Below are 19,199 nucleotides of genomic sequence, written 5' to 3'. Positions count from 1 at the left end.
TATAGCACCGCAGCCCCCGGCGCCCCCACATGCACAGCGCCCCCCCGCGGTGGCGGGGGCTGCGGTGCTATAGTTACGCCCCTGTGCGGATGGGAAGATGCTGGGGGAGGGTCCTGCGGAATCCACAGTCGGAGCAAATTTTTTCTTATCATTCTGTAAAGAGGCCTGCAAAACATGCATTGTGTGGGGTCCTGAGGACCGAGTTTGAGAACCTGTGCCAGTGGCGCAGCCGGCTCCCCCATTACCCCCTCTTACCCCCAAAAAAATGCCCAGTACACTTTTGGAAAGGAGACATGACCACGCCCAATTTACCCATGCCACGCCCTGTTTACATGTGTCCACGTCCCTTTCTGAATGTGTACCGATTTCTGCCCTTCAGATGTTGGAGGGTATGTTACACACTAGACGACATTGTGAACAATATTGCACAGAAGCCCATTTCTGAGTGATATTGTAAACAATATCGCCTAGTGTGTACGGGACTTTACTTTTTTACCAAAAAGAAAACAAATCAGTACAGAGTAGAGACGAGGGACTTCGTGCATTCCCGGCACAACTCGGGAGCAGGGGGCTGCTGCCGGCGCATGCGTGCTGCTGTCGTGGTGTGCGCGTGCGCCGGCTGACCGGGTCAGTGTGAGGAGTCTCACGTAGAGCAAGAGACTGAGGGGGCTGGAAGCAGCCTGGAGAGAGGGGTGGAGGAAGCAGCAGCATATAAAACACGGGCCGGCCGGGACCGGGGCACTGGCAATAAGTGAGAAGAGTGGCGCAGCCCTGAGAAGAGGTGAGAGAGCCGTTCCTGCACTAACCTACGCAGCTCACTAAGGGGTGAGAGAGCTGTTGCTGCACATAATCCTACAGGTCGCTAAACTTTCACAGCACTGCCATCTGTGCACTGAGCAGCCATGAATCACAGACCTTGCGGCTCTTCAGTGTGTATCTTGTGCATTCATTGTGGCTGGGGATTGCGTGATGTAATCACTGCTCATGAGAGATCTGTGCTGACTGCTCTGACATGGCATGTTTTCCGTTGGCCATGACAATTGTGGCATTCGATAGAACACTGGCATCGTATCTTATAGTGAGTGTCCACTGTTCCTGTCCGCGCTGGAATGGTCTGATGAGTTATAAAGTAGTTGAGGAGGGACCTGTCTTCTGTGCTGGGGTACCTCTGAGTAACTACAGGAATGTTCCCCGAGTGCTGCTGGAGCACCTCTGAGTAGCCATACATTAATGTTCCCTGATGAACCATACAGGAATGTTACGTGAGTGGAGGTGAAGTACCTTTGAGTAACCATACAGGAATGTTGCCCTGAGCGGTGCTGAAGTACCCCTGATTAACCATACACCAATGTTCCCTGGGTGCTGGTGGAGTGCCAGGCTCGGAGTAACTGTACAGCCCTATTGCTGCTGAGTGTTGGAATGCCCCTGAGTAGCCATACTGTAATGCTACCTTATTACGGTTACCAGCAGGTCCGGAATTAATTTAGATTGTCAGTTTAATCACCTAGGGGTGCATTTGGCCGGAGTTCTGCGTGATTGCTTCCTGTCCTCTGCAGAAGCTGCTCACTGGCCAATGCTAAAGGTTTGTGTTGTTGGCATTGCCAGTATCTAGCTAATAAGGCTCTCCTGAGCTTGCCAAGCATTCACCCCTTCAGCGTGTGATGCTAGTTCTAGTAGGTGATGGCTATGGCACACTGTGCTGCTAAACAGGCTGCTTGTTCTCCTCCTTTTATTCCCACACAAGCAGCGAAGCCTGCTAGAAATTTCTAGTCTCTTCCTCCCAGTGCTTGAGGTAGAAAATCAGTATTTGGCATAGATGGGGACGGATCCGGTAAGCGGACGTGATATGTAAGAAGGCAATGCTGGAATTGAGTGATTTCGTGCAATAGACATGGCTCTGGGGGTCTCTGACATTCCCTAACTGGGGGAGGGGTATATATAGATATATACGTGGCAGAGGTTTCCACATTCATCCTTACTATTCCAGATTCCCTCTCTGGTACAGCTGCTTCCGCTACTTTGTTTACTTTTTCTGTACTCTGGTTTATAGAAGTGTCTTCAGTTTTATGAATGCCCAATTTTTCTACTTTTGTATCTAGTCTTGGAAATACTTTGAAAGTGTTGTGTCGCTGTAGCAGGGTGGTGTGTTTTGTTGTGATGCTTGGACTGCAGCCAGTCAGAAGTCAGTTTAGGTTTTTATTCTGGCAGTGGGTTTTAGTACAAATTCTTTATAGGTTTTTATTTTTTACTTCAATACAGTAATACATCTGTCTAGTATTTCTGTAACATATATTAAATAAATTCTTTCCTTAAATCATTTCTTTACTTAGCCGCTAGGAATTCAGTGCTATAATTTCATGCATTTAATTCCACTGTGTTGCCATGCTCTACTGAATATGTGTATTTATGCTGACAAATGGTCCCGGCAATATATAGTTATTTTATCAATTTGATGCCATAATGAATATAATTGTATAATGAGTTAATTTTCTTTAATTGTATTTGTATTACATTCTAACTATTTGTTTTACCATGTTTATACAAAAAAAGACTTTTGGCTTAATGGTTGCAACAACTGGTTTTCCAAGTGTGCACATCTGTAAAACTCATGATGCACCATATTCCAAATTTATGTGTAGTACACAGCCCACAAAAGGGGAGTAGTCAAACCACTTTAAAACCTCAGGAGTACGTGACTTCTGCTATTCCAGTAATGGTCACCCAGTATAATATAATGCATGGAGTGGGGTACACGTGGACTGTACATAGCTTTTAATCATCCATTGCATTCTTTGCAATATGGACTTGGTTGCATCATTTCAGTAACAAGTATAAATCTACATAAATTATACCCAATTAAGTAAGACTATTTAAGAGGATTTGTTGGATAAGCATAATATATGCTAAGTTAAATCATATTTGGTTGAAGAGTTTATTTTTTGGATGAATGTAGTCTCTGGGGTGAAAGTGAGTAGGGACTACAGATGTTTGATGCTGAGCTTGGAGGAACACACTATTGTGCGACGAAGCAATAGTTTCAGCTGGATTTAAAGCATTGCTGTAACCCAGTGGTCAGGGAACAGGGGTAAATTATCCCAAATAGGGTAAAAATGAAATTCCTGGAGGTAATTGATGATCGCGCTGCTGAGACACAGCCAGGCATGCATATGAATCTATATGCATGCCCGGCTGTGTCTTGGCAGCTTGACCGTCCATTACCCCAAGGAATTTCATTTCATTGCATATAGAATCTATGTATAGATTCAATATGCATGACCGGCTGTGTGTTACAGTACTGTAGTGTACAAGGACCTGACACATGATGCCCTGGGCCCCACCTCTAAGTCTGCCCACTTCTTCAGTAGAGTCGACTAGTTGCTGTGCCATCTCTGCAGTCTAGGGGAAAAAACGTGCACAGACTGTCACTATATCATCTTGAAATACTGACATTAATAGTTGCTTGGACAACACATTATCAATGGCTATACCACACACAGCCTGGCAGCCACTGGTGATATATAGTGTTCCCTATATGCTGTTTTAGTGGGGCGCTGCGCCCTGCCCGATTTTTAAAGGGCAAAATGCGCCCTGCCCCTTTGGCAGCGCCCAGCTAAAACAGCCTGCCTCCTCCTTTTATGGTGATATCGGGGGAAGCCCGGCGCCGCTGTATATAGCGGTGGCCAGTGCTTCCCGGGCAGTGGAGAGCCTTCGGTGTGACCCGGCCCGCCTCCTTCAGTGATGACGGCAGCCAGGCCCACCCCTTTTAGTCACTGGGTGGCCTGGGACCGCCCAGAACAGTGACATCGGCGGGCCCGGTCTGCCCCCTTGACGCTGCCCCCGACACTGCTCACGGATGATGAGGGTCACAACATAATACTGGAGTTCCAGAAATGAAATGCCACACTACAGGAAAAGACTCCAACTCTTGTGCCAAAGTAATTTCACCAACAGTGCAGCTGTTTTACATACAGTACAAAGATAGATACTTAAATCACTCTTACATGACATAAGCAAACAACAACTAATTAGAATACTTTTATATACCCTAATATTACTTTTTTTAATTTAGACATTTATGGGTTGGTGGTCAATGATGACTGCCATGAGTGTAAGCGCTGAATAACGTGATTGCATTTTACATGCACTGCCTAAAGGTGCCCACACACAGCACAATGAACAATCCAATCTGTCACCCAATTTCCCTTGACAACCAAAACACTCCTCACCAAACAATATAATGCACACACACACACACACCGTACAATTGTGTAAATGGTCAGATAGTGTTCATTCTAGCTCCCGCTATCTTTAAAAACCCATGCAGTTCCTCTTCCCTGTCTGGGGCGTTGCTTAGTCTGCTGTAGTGCTTCTAGCACATTGTGGTCTTTATGTCAACACTGGTATGCAAACCAGACCTGTACTAGAAACACCTCAGCAGACAGCGACACCCCAGGCAGGGAACAGGAACTGCATGGGTTTTTAAAGATAGCGGGTGCTAGAATGAACACTATCAGAGGATTTGCAATTCAACCTATCATTGTCACGTTGTTCATTATGACTACCCATGGAAAGATGTGGGCCAGTTTCTGGAAGACAGGGCATTATCTTTCTGCATGCTGAAGGGATCAAACAGGAAAAGGTAGAAGCAACGGCACAAGATAAGTAAGTAAATCTGAACCAAAGACCTCCAGGAGACCAAAATGTTAAACAACTGTGTGTGGGGGCACTCTTTGAAAAATGTATTTTAAGATTAAAACTTCACTTTTAATAAGCAAGTTAAAATAAGATATCATGGAATATATAATAATAAATAAGTGTAAGACCGGAGGAAGAATTCCCCCATCACTGGCTAGAGTCTATATATAATATATAGTGGTCCTACATTGTTGGACCTGTTTAAATATTTCTGCCAGTGAGTGAATATGAGCTGGTATAATTCAAGAGGGATCAATAAAAAAGGTCATATGATCCGATTTGACTTCAGGCTTTTCTGGTGTTAGTAAATCAATTTCATATGTAAATCAAACCAAACACAGAAATAAAAAATCCAACTTTTCAGCAGCTAGAGCAGGTTGTAAAATTTGTATCTCAAATATAATATAAAGGTTACAAAGAATGGAATTCAGCATACTGTTGCAATATTGTAATTAATTGCTCTATTCAGCCTAGCTATATCATTTTTTTTGACCAGCAATTCAATCATCGCTCCTAATAAGGGGGGCGGGATTTGCCCTATTCCACTGGAGGGCCAATTTTTCGCTTAGGTAAAAATTGGGGGGAAAAACATTTGGATCTGTGAATTAGCCACGATGCACATGTTTTTTTCATATTGCTGGCAAATTGTGCCCATTTTTTGCTGCTATCTGAGGCATTTTTGGCCAATTTTTTTTTTTTACAAAAATACATTGCCAAATAAATGGCCAGGTGGTTTTCCCTACTTTCAATGAAAAATGCCATCAATAGCGGCAAAACCGGTCCAATTGAATAGTCGGGAGTCACATTTGTTCTTAATTGAATTACAGATGATGTAATGTTAGCATTTGTGCCTCACAGCAATGAGATCATGGTTTCAATTCCCACCATGACCCTAACTGTGTGTGGTTTGTATGCTCTCCCCATAATTGTTTGGGTTTCCTCTGGGTACTCCAGTTTTCTCCCACATCCCAAAAGTATACTGGTGGGTGAATTGGCTTCCAACAAATTAATCCTAGAATGTGTGTGCATGAACATGTGATAGGGAATATAGATTGTAAGCTCCACTGGGGAAGGGACTGATGTGAATATCTGTGCGCTATAAAAAGAACTGATAATAATAAATACATAATTGAATACTCCTTTTAAATATTTAAAGATGTTGATGGATAAAATATTTTTAAGTGGCCGGCTCATTTTGCTGCGCAGTTAAAGAGCTTGCCAGCTGGTAGGGAGTTAAATGTTCGGACTGGGGGAGTTGTAGATCTCCAGAAACAAGCATTCCACAGCTGCCTGGAGTGAAAGTCTATTGTAATGTGCAGGGTGCTGATCTGAGCTGCTGTCATGTCCCACCTTTTATTTTTTCTTGAAGCTAGATGGCAGTAAATTTTGCTGGCCCATGCTTGACTCGTGTAAGTCTGTGTCCACATATCACACTAGTTATGTATGACACTTGTGTACTGGTTAACAGGGCCCGTTTAAGGGGGTGATACATTGCCCTCTGGCTGACTCTTGGTAGAGTCCATTTTATTACATTATATCTTCTGCTGGAACCACACCCTGGCACTGCGGGTAGTGGCAGCATCAGGACGTATTGTAATAAGATATGATGCTGGTGGTAAGTTTTATATCAGTGGTGGCAGGTGTGCAGATAGAGGAAGGGTTCAATTTAAATTCACAAATTGATCAATTATAGAATGACTGCTTATGCATGAGCCCAAATGGCGACAAAAATGTAACATAAATTGTAATTGTGATGTGTCTGAAGATTGACTGACAGGAAGCCGGTGTGTGTGGTTGGAAGCCTGCTGTCTTCTGGGAGTGTCAGAAAAAACACAGGTGTGCCCATGTGCTTTCATGGAGGTCCTGTGATGTATTTCGCAGAATTGTGCAAGGGTCACACTTACATATGCACAGACTAGAAGCATCATTAGGTGGTTCATGAATTGTGTGTGGATTTGCAAGTGGATAGCAAATAGCTAATTTACAGGGGGCAGATTTTATTTGTCTGGGAGGCGGCTATCTACTCGCAGTCATCGGCACCTTTGCAGATCAGCGATCAGGTCTGAATCAGGCCCAATATATGGATGTCTAATTTTATGTCCTGATAAGCACTCAAGATTGCATGAGAATATATCATGAATACCTTTATATTTTCATTTTTATTGTCAAAACTCTGGATTAAAAAGTCTGACGGCTGAGGCACTGGATCACCTACTTTACAGACATCTCTGGTCAAGACTCACCAAATTTCCAGCTGCCCCTGTGTATAATGCCCACATTTAACTTTGGGCTCATGTATAATGGAGGTTATTCTGACTCGTCGTTTTAACGCCACACGAACGTCCACCTGCCGCACACACTGTAAATCTTCCCGCACGCATGCGAATGGATGTCTTACATAAACATCCATTCGCAGATTGCATGCAGGGCATCGAATGATTTGACTAGCGCACGCAGATCTAAGACACTCTCTGTGTGGGAAATGGGCGAGCAGCTGACATCAGCTGCCCACCCCCTGTCCCGGTGTCATTGGCAAATCACCATGGGAACACCCAGCGTTTTCATGGGAACGCCAGTAAAACGTTGGGCGTTCCCATAGGCGATGACGGACCACCGCCCCATGTCCCCCACTCGCACAAAATGGCTTCTTATGCGTATAAAAGTTTATGTGCAGCCGTGAAGCATTGCTCCGCTGTGCGAACGCGCAGCAGAGCGAGGCAACTAGAATGAGGGCCAATGTGTCTAAATCTGGCTCTGGTACTAGTCTGCACCTCCTGAGCAAGTGACCTCATCTTATGTCCCTGGTATGAGATGCTACATTTTGCCCTGCTGCTGTGTTGCTTAACAATCAAGGGGGATACAATTAATAACCAGCCATCACTTCTCTGCGTGTTTAAGGCCAAAAATGAAAATACGATTTGCAGTGCATTTAAATAATAGCCATTTTGATATTTGGGCTTTAATGCAACAAGAAACAGTTATGTGAAAAAGCTCAGTAATTTACCCAAAAGTTTAATTCTAGCCAGAAGTAAGTAACGCAATATTATAGCCAGAAGACATTAATAGAAACTAATGTCTCCAGCAGTTATTTTGCTATTACTGGATAATGTCCAGGTATAATTAAATTGGCATAGTGTATACCAGTGCACATGGCTGCGAAAATGCATGAATCTGGGCACTATGAAAACCTAGCAATTGATTTATATGGGTTTAAATGCAGGCAGCAAAAAAAGTCTAATTCCGTACTCTTGGAACCTGAAGTGTGCAGTTCCCTACTAATGTATGCATTGAGGGATAATGCTCATTCATCTTCAGCTGGGACTGACCATTCTTTACTTGGTTTATAAAGGTTTATATGACCTCCACGAAATTGTGTGGTCTAATTCTAAAATGACTGTGAAATAAAAGTTGACCCATCATGTAAAGGTAGTAACTGCATTGCGATACAAATGTATATTTCACATAGAAAAAGTGCTACTTGCTTTTACTTGTAGAAACCAAATAATGGGTAGCATTATTTTAACAATGATCTTTATGATGGACATGGGACGCTCATCCCGCTCAACTCTAAAACTGTCCACATGTTTAAATTCAATCCTGCTTCAGTACGCCATAGTTTCGACAAGGTTCAAAATTGTACCTTCCAGATGGATTTATACTGAGCTCCTAAATGTTTCTGCATAAAACACAGGTCTCCAGTCAGTACTTTGAAGTATATACAGAGGTACTGCATTAATGAACAAACCTATCCCCTATATCATGTGTAGTGATAAGGCATCTTTGTCACTCATACACTAATGTGGTTCTAGCTCTTCAAGTGTAGGATGATTCTTCTCAAGTGGTCACATTAGTAGAGTCTATATCGCAGTCACAAACCTAGGACACTCAAAGCTTCTGGTTTGGTGAAATCTATTTAATATACCGTATATACTCGAGTATAAGTCGACCCGAATATAAACCGAGGGACCTAATTTTACTACAAAAAAAACTGGGAAAACGAATTGACTCAAGTGGGACCCTCACTCGAGTAGAAGCCGAGGGGGGCTTTTTCAGCATAAAAAATGTTCTGAAAAAGTAGGCTTATACTCGAGTATATATGGTAATCCTATGTCCTGGCTCTCTTGTCTTCCCCAATAAAAATTGATGGGCCACGGGTGTAGTATAAGGATATGGTCACTAGGGGCCTTATTTTAGTTTTCTTTCTGACAAATTCCTTTTTAGTTTGACAAAACCATGTGCACTGCAGGTTGGGCAGATATTACTTGTGTAGAGAGAGTTCGATTTGGGTGGGGTTTTACTTCAAAGTGAGATCTATATTGCAGTGTAAAAATAAAGCAGTCCGTGTTTACCCTGCACAGAAACAAAGTAACTCACCCAAATTTAATTCTCTCTGCACATTTAACATCTGCCCCCCCCCCTTGCAGTGCACATGGTTTTGTCCATCTAAGAAGGATTTTGTCAGAGTGAACTAGAATAAGGCCCTAGGTTTGGGGCAGTACGGACGGTGTAATGGTTAGCATTACTGCCTCACAGTGCTGAGTTCATAGGTTCGATTTCCACCATGGCACTAACTGTGCGGAGTTTGTATATTCTCCCCTGGGTTTCCTCTGGGTTCTCCGGTTTCCTGCCACAGTCCAAAAATATACTGGTAGGCTAATTGGCTCCCAACAAATGAACCCTAGAATGTCTGTGTGTGCGTGTATATGTGGTAGGGAATATAGATTGTAAGCTCCACTGGGGCAGGGACTGATGCGAGTGTTCAGCTATACTCTGTAAAGTGCTGCACAATATGTATGTGCTATATAAGAAACTGTTAATAAATAAATAGGTCTACAGGGCTTAGGTCGACACCTGATATAGGTCGAGATGGCTAAGGTTGACAAGGTGGGTAGATCAACAGTCAAAAGGTCAACATGAGTTTTTCATGTGTTTTTTTTTTTTTTGACATGTGCCGATAGGCAGTATTTCATGCCCTACCATCCATTACAGCGTGGTGGGAGAATAGAATAGTGTACCGAACACAGCAAGGCACCATGCCCAAAGCATAGCGAGCCATGTGAGGGGACGCGGTACACTTAAATGCAAAACAAAACCCCATGTCAACATTTTCACCTGCTGACGATATGGTGTTGACCTATTGACTGACGACCTCCCATCTGGATATACAACTCCACGTTCAACTGTCTATTTAGTTGCACGTGGTTGTGGTGACAAGATTTTAGTCAGGATCTCCAACTCCAGGGCATGGTCAGGTTGCAGACTAGCGCCTCATTGTCTGTCTGAAACTCAGAGAGCTTCCTTATACCTGGACAGAATTTGATATGTTTGACATCAAAGTTCTATTGTTATGCTGCTACTGTAAATATATGGCCTTATCCGTAAATTCATAACTAGACTGACTGTGTCCTTGCAAGGCTGGTGTGAATCATTTAAAAATGAAAAATGTTTCCTGCTGTGTTCCATGTTCATGTGATAGAATCTCGATTATTTTATATTTATTTGTTTCACTTTAGTTTCTTTATTGCATTTTTTCAAATATATAAGTCATTACAGTAAGGAGGGAAAAAAAAAACAAGACAAAATTTAAGGGATACAGAAAAAAAGAGGGAAAGGGTACATTCCAGGGGTATATGTTACAATATCGTTTAAGCATCCTTTGATTTTTAGCACTAATTTTCGTTTCTTTATTCCATTTTATGTTATAGGGTAATTCCCCTTATTTCTGGCCTATCTTGTCTAAATCCCACCTTTCTATTCTGTGGTATAGTTGTGCCATTTCCTCTGTAGTGCTCTAGTGCTGGGGTAGCCAACCCTAGTCCTCGAGAGCTACCAACAGTGCATGTTTTGCAGGTCTCCTCACAGAATCATAAGTGAGCTAATTAGCTCCATCTGTGTGTCTTTTAAAATGTGTCAGTGATTAATGAGTGCAGCTGTGCAGCAGCAGGTTGTCTGGAAAATGTGAACTGTTGGTAGCTCTCGAGGGCTAGGGTTGGCTACCACTGCTCTAGAGGGTACGATCCCCAGCGTGTTTTCTGTTTCCATTGTATATTGGGATTGGACCCTGGATCACTTTTTGGATATGTGGAAGGGTGGTTTGTTTCCAACATTGTGCAAGAGCTTTTATTTATTTTTGAGTGATATGCTGGGTACACAGCAGAATGCTGCAGATCATGAACGGGTCGTAAGACAATCGTACAACCTGCTCAGGATCTGAGTCTGATCCATTTGGGACCTGTACCCAGCTGAATGGTCGTTTTCAGATCCTACCTGCTGTAGGTAGAATCTGAAAAATGACCAAACGACCCGCGGTGCCGCGCATCGAATTGGAAATGGGCCAAAAGATTCCCTATTTACATACAATCGGTTGATATTGTATCTAAATCTGGTCGTTTTGGGCCAAATCGTTCTGGTGTGTATCCTACATTACAGCCCCCTCTTTCAGAGAACACCTTGCTTTAGGTTTTCTGTTTTTTTTTAAATTTTTATTATTTTAAATTTATCCTATTCTATTAAAGTATGCGTTTTTCCACTATCGAAAAATCAGGCAATATAAAAGTTGAAACCGGTAAAGCTTTCTCGAAACTGCACCCTTTTTCCTTTAAGTCCTGTTTCACCAATGCAGGTTTTATTTTATTTATGCGCATGTGCAGGCTCTGTTTTGTGGACAGACGTGGCAACTTGTATAGTCGCTGGCCAGTTTGCACAGAGCAGTGAGGGCAGGGGAGTTGGGGCGACGTGCACGGGTCACACCCATGGAAAAGCCCAGCATGTTACTAGAACAGAGATGCTAAGTTGAACACTGTTGGTGAGAGGGTAACCGCTAATGGCTATAGTGCCCAATATAGCCAGAATCGCAGAGGATATGGTCGCTGAGCAACCATATCCCCGTGCGTACAAAGCGACTGTCACCAAGAGCGTGCTCTTGCGACCAGCCCTGCAATGGTCACTGCCACTGCGACCATCGGCTCCCCCTGGCAGAGTGTCTCGTTGGTCGCTGATTAAAAAGGAACACTTAGCAATTTGGTCGCTGAGCGATCTATTGCTCCGCCACCAATCGCTCCGTGTGTACAGAGCTTTAAAGAATGCCCATGAACAATGTGTTTAAAAATAAATAATAAAAAAAGAAATAGCAAAACCTTTAGTTCAGGCCTGGCCAAACTGTGGCTCTTCGGCTGTTGTGAAGCTATAGGTCCCAGCATAACCTTCCCACAGATCAGCTGGACCTACTACAACCGATAAATAGATGCTACACCAGCACTTCTATAAGATTGTGCCGAAGGACCGTTCTTATCTCTGGAGCACAGTTGTGATATGAGCAGGCTAGGATTCAACACAGTAGATGACTGAGCAATTCTGAGTTCCTATAGAATATAGTATCCTTAATGGCAGCATTCTCCATGTTTTCTATGGAACCAGAACCTACAGGAGTCTTATCTGAAGAATACATAGCACCCAAAGGGAGGTATTCAGTTATTTATTTATATTTTGATAAATCAGCAGGAGCGAAAACTGACTTGAAAATGGCCGCAAATTCACTAAAATACGTGGATCTACGGCAAATTCTCTGTCCCATGTGGTTTTGGCCTGTGCCAGATTATTCACCCAGGCAAAAAATCATCCCAGAGATTGAATAGTTTGAATCTAATTTGTCCTAAAAGCAGGCAAAAATTGCAGAAATCTGTCGAAAAATCCAACACAGATTGAATACCGACCAAAGTCATAGAGGAGATGCAAGGTAATTTCCAGAATTGTCAATACTCCAAGAAAGTGTTTTCAGATCTCCTCTTACGATGTTACATTTACATGGTCAACAAATGCACCAATGTGTTAAACTTTCATCCATATGTGGATGCCCAGCACACAGTCCTCTTTTGTGTATTGTGCTTACAAGGATAAAATAAACTATATGTAGTGCTCTTCTTGAAATGTCATCCTGGTACAACACCACACAGTCTGTGTATGCTGTCCAGTGGAACCAGACCCGGAAATGAAATTAAATCTTGCCATGGTTTTTCGTACACCCCCCCCCCCCCCAAGAAAAAAGTTTTTATTATTGAGATCCTTTGAATATGCCTACAAGTGTGCACACCGGGGACACCACATTGCAAGATGTGTACAACTGTACTTATTGATATGTATAAGCATTTTTTTTGTGTGTTTCCGTGTATATGCCAATTGCCTACACTTTCAGAACTATAGAAGTATCAGGCTCCCATATTTTCCATTTTTTTAACTCTCGTTTGGTCTGTCATCCACTCAACACGCTTCACAAACTTGATGGTGGTGATTATGGCCTTCTCCAGGGGGAGCTGATCTGTCCATACTAGCTCTTAATTTTGGCAGGCACAGTGGGTACTATAATCTTCTTTTTGATTTCTGCAAAACTTACATTCTTCTCAGAGACTGGGACATGATAGAGAAGAATTCTGCTTACCAGAATCAAAGCACCCTTTGTTTGTCAGCTTGACACCCAGTTTACAAGCAATGTATTGGTCCCAGTTTAATTCAAGCACTGAACATCTTTTTCCCAACAGTGGAGCACAAGGCATTCAGGGGTAAATGTATAGCTTGGAGAAATGGTGTCTATCCCCATAAATAATGTTATGTGCAAAGTGATAATGCGCTAGCCAATCAGCTCCATTATGTAAAGTCACAATTAGCAGTTGATTGGCTGGAGCATTTTCACCTTGCACAAAACATTCTATGGGGGATAGATACCACTTCTCCAAGCTTCATACATTTAACCCTCGAAATGGAGCCTAGAGTTGGGTCTTGGCTTTCATGATGGCAATAATAGGACATTTTTTTCAAACCAGAGACATTCTAGCACTGGATGCTAGAGTCTACTGTGACTGTGTAGAGGGGAGTGGAGGGGGGACCTGAATTCTGGACACAGGCCCCCTGCTCTGTTAAAATTCCCCTGGTTGTCAAGAAGGCACTATAGGTGCCCATAGACGGTCCGTTCCCGGACCGTTCGTTCTGTACTATGAGATGCGCGCTCCCGCGCATCTCATAGTACGGTACAAAAAGTATGTGCTGCACATACTTTTTGTACTAGCTGTTCCTCGCATCACATGCACAAGGCATGCAATATGATGTGATGTGTACTATATAAGTACACAACGGATCCATTAAACGGAACGTGTATGGGCGGCTTTAGGCTACATTCACATAAACAGGATATTCTCATGGTCCTAGAACATTTTCTTTCCTTCTCAACCGTACACTTAAAGGGAAAGGTAAGGCTTTCTATTCTATTAGATGATAAAGTAGAATAAATGATCTCTTAACCACAATATTTTAAGAAACCTTGCCACCTTATAGTGTGTTCCAGATATCAGTGTCTCTGAATCTACAGTATAGTAATCCAGATAAGAAACCTAAAACAATTTTCAGTGGTTCTTCTCTGTGGTTCACTGGCAGCGATGACCTGATCTGAGATGTCAGCCCAGATTATTCTGTTCCCTCTGTGCTCCTGTTACAAAAGGGGTTATGGAAAATACTGACTGAAGTTTTCTTTATTGTCTAATCTTGACCAAAGAATGAGTGAAAAGCTGAAATGTAATCGATAGAACACCAATGGTTATTCATAGTTATTGATTTTTAATTCATAGAGAAACTCTTCCTCTTGTAGAATGGTGGAAATCCTTTAATGGTTGCATGTAGTGAGTATTTCTAGTGTCTTGGAGACTCTGCAACAGGAGACAAGCTTCCTATTGGTCTGACTGATGTGGTTAGATATATTTTTTTTTATTTGGCATATACAGGTTGAGTATCCCGTATCCAAAATGCTCGGGACCAGGAGAATTTTGGATAACGGATTATTCCGTATTTCGGAATATTTTAATATTTCAATGATGTATTTTGAAGTATCTTGCATTTATGCTGTATAAACACATAATATACACACAAATATATTTTATTACCACATAAAATACACACAAACATATTTTAATTGTTCAAAAAACAAGGTTTCAAAACGTGAAAAAAAAATGTGTGTACTATCTCAGCACTGAATTTGAATGCCAAGCAATCATTGTCTTGCACATATATACCCCTTTTACACCAGAGTTTGGACCCGGGATATTGCCTCTCCAGTCAGGGGCAGGGCATGGTGTAAATGGGCTGAAAAAAAATAACACGGGTACTGTTCCCCGGGAATCTGACCCGGCAAATGTTCAGGGTCGGACACGGGGCTTATCCGGGGCTCAGGGTGGTGTAAATGGTCATTATCCGGGTTATTTGGCAGGGAGAAGGCCGCAAAGAGCTGATTGGTGCTTCTGCGGCTCTGGCAGATAGTATCATCTGCCGGAGACCCGCACATGGAGCAGCGCAGCAGCAGCAGCGCAGCAGCAGCAGAGTTACCACGCTGTGTGCAGACTGTGCCCTACACTACAGCAACAGTCTGTGCTGGAAGCACTCTCCACAGTGAGTTTACAGCCTCATCTGCAGGAACACACGCTGGCTGTCACACAGTGTGTCCCAGTGTGTTACAAGTTTGTATTCATACGCATCTTCATCTTTCTTTATGAGAATACATTACATCTATAAAGATTCCAATGTATGATGATTTTATGCATATTTTCAGCTTAATAAATCAAAAAAACTTGAGGAGTGTCATGTTCCATTTGTTGTGACCTCATCAACAGGCCAAAAATCCATTTTTTAATGACAGCAGCAAGGAAAGGCAGGGCTGATCCGTTCTCAGTGTAAAAGGGCATTACCCGGGAATAACCTGGATTGAAGTGCAGTGTAAATGGGGTCTAAGGCAGGGCATGCCCTGGTAATTTCCCGGGTTCAATTTCCCGGGTCCTACCCGGCATTCTGGTGTAAAAGTGGTAATATAGTGCCAGTTACATATCATGTCCCCAGTGATGCTGTTACATATGTCCCCAGTGAGTTTTTAGCAAAAAAATATTTTTTTTTTCACTTTCTGGAATGTCCGTATTTCGGAATAATTCGGATAACGGATATTCGGATACAGGATACTCAACCTGTACCACTTTTTCATCAACCTTGTATTTACTTGCCTGGGATTTTATGTGGGACTTCTATAATTTACAACTCTATATACCGTGTTTGTGCTTGAGAGCAGTTATACCAACCAAGAGAAAATATCAGAGGACAAAATGAAATATTATATCAATAGCATAAAATGCCTATAATACAGTATATTTGAATGAATAATCAATCCTAGCATTATCCAGTAGTTCCTGTGTAAGAAACAAACAAAACACCATGCTAATGGCAACTTCTGCTGAGGAAGGAATACTTTTTAGATGGAGGCAGTGCACCCTTTAAAGATTGAAATTGGATTATTATTTTTCCTTTCTACAAGCATCTGCAAAATGATTGAATGAACAATTTTGCATGTTATGGTTGAGGGAGAAGAGTTTATATTTTCCTGCAATGGAATGTGCTGATAAGTATCCAAGTAGCATGGAACATCCATTTTGCTCTGAAAAATTGATACAAATATATATTTGCTTTATTGAATTTGATTAAATGGGTGTATTTCACATTCCTAACCAATCAACTTTACACTTGCCCCACACGTCAGACCCCTTCAAGAGGCTGTATTTTAGAGTTTCCTTTGACCGACTTTGCAAACTCACACTGATTGCACTTTTCTTGCACCTGTGCTCCACTTCCCACAATTATATGCCTTTACCAGCCCTGGTCTTCGACCCCTTTTTGCAGTCTCAAAACATAGATGGCAATAAAAACAAAAACAAATTCTGGAGTGTGAAACATTAAAATTTGAGCCTGAAAAAGACCCCTATTGCATTTACAGAAGTGGTTCAGAAGCAATACTGCAGATGTTCATTGTTCCCTTAATGCAGGTATGGAGACAAAACTATAGAAGGGCATGTTGGCATGTGCAGTTCAACAACAGCTGGGGGGCCGAAGGTTCCCCATCCCTGCCTTTATGCAATGAACCTTATCTGACTGAGAATACTGCCAGCGTTTTCCTCCCTGCTAGTACTCCATTGTCTTTATACTGTAAAGGCAGCTGTGTTTACATGCTTTATTTTCCTTTTACAAGAACAAAGCACCTTTATTATTTCTGGGTTTCTATTCATGATTTATTTTGTCCTTTTCTGTATATCTATTTTTTTTTTATAGGTACATTGTCTGCCACACTTGAACTGCACAATTATAAAGTTCATTCTACTTCTAATATAATTTTTTTAATGTTAATATATGACCAGGATAAAAAATCCAATTCTAGAACTAATCCAACGTTGCAAACCTATGAGAGATTATGGTTTATCCTACTATCTCAATTCCCATTACTGGGGAAAACATGTTTTGTGTAGAATTATTATTGCTTTTTAACTGATCTGCTTGTAAATATATTTGAATTCTTTGCCTCCTGAATGCATTATATAACAGTGTTGTCAGCAGAGCTGGATTATGGGGGTTCCCAGGGGGTTAGTGCCTCCAGACCCCCCTGTTTTAGGGGGCCTTCTGACCAGGGCTGCTTCCCTCCTATCAAACCAGGAGCTTTCTGGCAGAGTGCTCAAGAGGAGGGAGGGATTTAGGTGCCATACAGCCACCATGCTGGCATTGGACGTCTATCTTCCCAGCAGTCTGGCGTCTTCATGGGGTCTACTCTCCTCCTGCTGCATACGGCCCTCCCTTGACAGAAGCACTGTTGAGGGCTGTGGCATGGAGCACAGGTGAGTGGGACCGAAGGGAGAAGGGTGTGCCCTGGGCCCCCTAAGGGCTTAATCGGACACAGGTTGTACAGGGAGGGTGGGCCAATTTGCCATCCTCCCAAAGCTCATGCAAGAGCTCCAATTAGGGATCAGCTTTAGAATCCAAAGGTGCCCATACACGGTACAATTATTGTATGCAATTTGGACTAGATCACATCGCATAGGTTTTGCAATGCAATGAGATGCAATCTAGTACAAAAAGTATGGGCAGCACATACTTTTTGAGCTGTGTGATGTGCGCGGGAGGGCACAACTCATCGCACCCGGCAATTGTACCATGTACGGGCACCTTAAGACCGTGGGGATGGATATTTGTTTGCAAAATATTGTGGCACAGTACTCGCCTACATATTTAGATTCACAAATAATTTGTTGGGGATACCATTTAATGTTCTAAGCGTAAGTATAGAAAGCTGATCTTAATTGACTTGTTTGGGTGAGAGGTTAAAACATTGTGTCCGGTTACTCATATAATTCCATACCTTCCAATATTCCACTATAGGGAGGCAGGACGTTTCTTTGGGGGCGTGGTTATTGAAAAGGGGGTGTCCCTTACCCGCGGTGCTGCCACGAGGCCACTCCCCATTTTCGCTGCTGCAGGGGCCTGCTCTGCAGCTCCGTGAGCTGCTGGCTGTTGGTCTTGGGGCATCTACGAAGGCACAGAGTTGCTAATAAAATGTGTGAAGGGCCTGATTCCATGTGTAAGCAATGCTGGTATTTACACTGGTGAGAGATTATCAGATGGCTGCATATGCTTCGTGGCTGAATGTCACATGACCCAAGGTATTTTTGCAGTCATTTATATGCCATTCGATTGAAAGTAAGGAACTGTTTTGGAGAGGTAATAGAGAGTTACTGCAAAAACACAGGCATGTCAAGGCAGTCTTTGGGACATGTCTTCATGTGCGACTACGATCCCAAATGCAGAATACATGGAGCCAATGTTGCAGCTACTGTGGCAATAGACTGTCTCAGGGGATACGGTCATATTGTCTACAGCATTTAGGACTACAAGCTTTAGGTCTACACCACTAGGTCGTCCTGCATTTAGGTTGACATGACTGAAGGTCGACAGGGTCATTAGGTCGACTTTTATAAGGTGGACAGGGTCATAAGGTCGACATGGGGTCATTTGACTGTTTTATGAGCCGACATGTGCCGACAGGCAGTATTTCATGCCATACCATCCACTATGGTGTGGTGGGAGAATAAAATAGTGTGTCGAGCGTAGCGAGGCACCGTGCCCGAAGCATGGCGAGCGCAACGAGCCATTCGAGGGGACACGGTGCTATGTTGACTGTGTCGACGCTTGAAAAAATTAAAGAGAATTTTTTGTTTGAAAAAAAAACACAAAACATGTCGACCTTATACCTGTCGACCTAATGACCCTGTCGACCGTCAGTCAGGTCGACCTAAACGCAAGTTGACCTAATGGTGTAGACGTAATGCTTGTAGACCTAAATGCAGTCCGACAAATGATCCCATTCCTGTCTCAGACCCCCTCCCCGCCGCCCTCAATTGTAATGACCCCAGTGTGGTGATTTTTTCTCTCTCTCTCTGGTGGCAGAGAGTAAGTAATGAGGCCTGGAAACCCTGGCATCTCTATGGCTTTTAAGTAGGAAAATACACTGTAAAAGTTCTGGTGAGTGTCCAACTTTACAGTGAATGAATTGCAGCACTATGTCTTAGCAAAAATGTGTTCCTGTAAGCATTCCAAGAAAACCGTTTGCTTCTTAACATAGTCCAGCTGAACTGAACCTGTACTGTATGGCGAGGCTTGTG

The 19,199-nt window shown here is 42.8% G+C and overlaps 1 protein-coding gene across 5 annotated transcripts in view; it reads left to right on the top strand.

Annotated features, from left to right (window-relative positions):
- The first annotated feature begins 594 nt into the window (after positions 1-594).
- The window catches only part of P4HA1 (prolyl 4-hydroxylase subunit alpha 1), a 68,478-nt gene continuing 49,873 nt past the window's right edge, over positions 595-19,199 (top strand). For 2 of the 5 annotated variants that reach the window (XM_083148451.1, XM_083148452.1), the window contains exon 1: positions 596-781. The gene's annotated coding sequence lies outside the window, so the exon portion shown is untranslated. Of the gene's footprint in view, positions 826-19,199 lie in introns of all 5 variants that reach the window. The other 3 variants (XM_083148453.1, XM_083148448.1, XM_083148450.1) reach the window with 3 other exon arrangements.

The sequence above is a fragment of the Crinia signifera genome, chromosome 6 (genome assembly GCF_055691185.1).
Source record: "Crinia signifera chromosome 6, ASM5569118v1, whole genome shotgun sequence".
In the NCBI taxonomy this organism is placed as follows: Eukaryota; Metazoa; Chordata; class Amphibia; order Anura; family Myobatrachidae; genus Crinia; species Crinia signifera.
The sequence above is the reverse complement of the archived record's forward strand: the minus strand, read 5'-3'. Positions and strand labels throughout refer to the sequence as shown.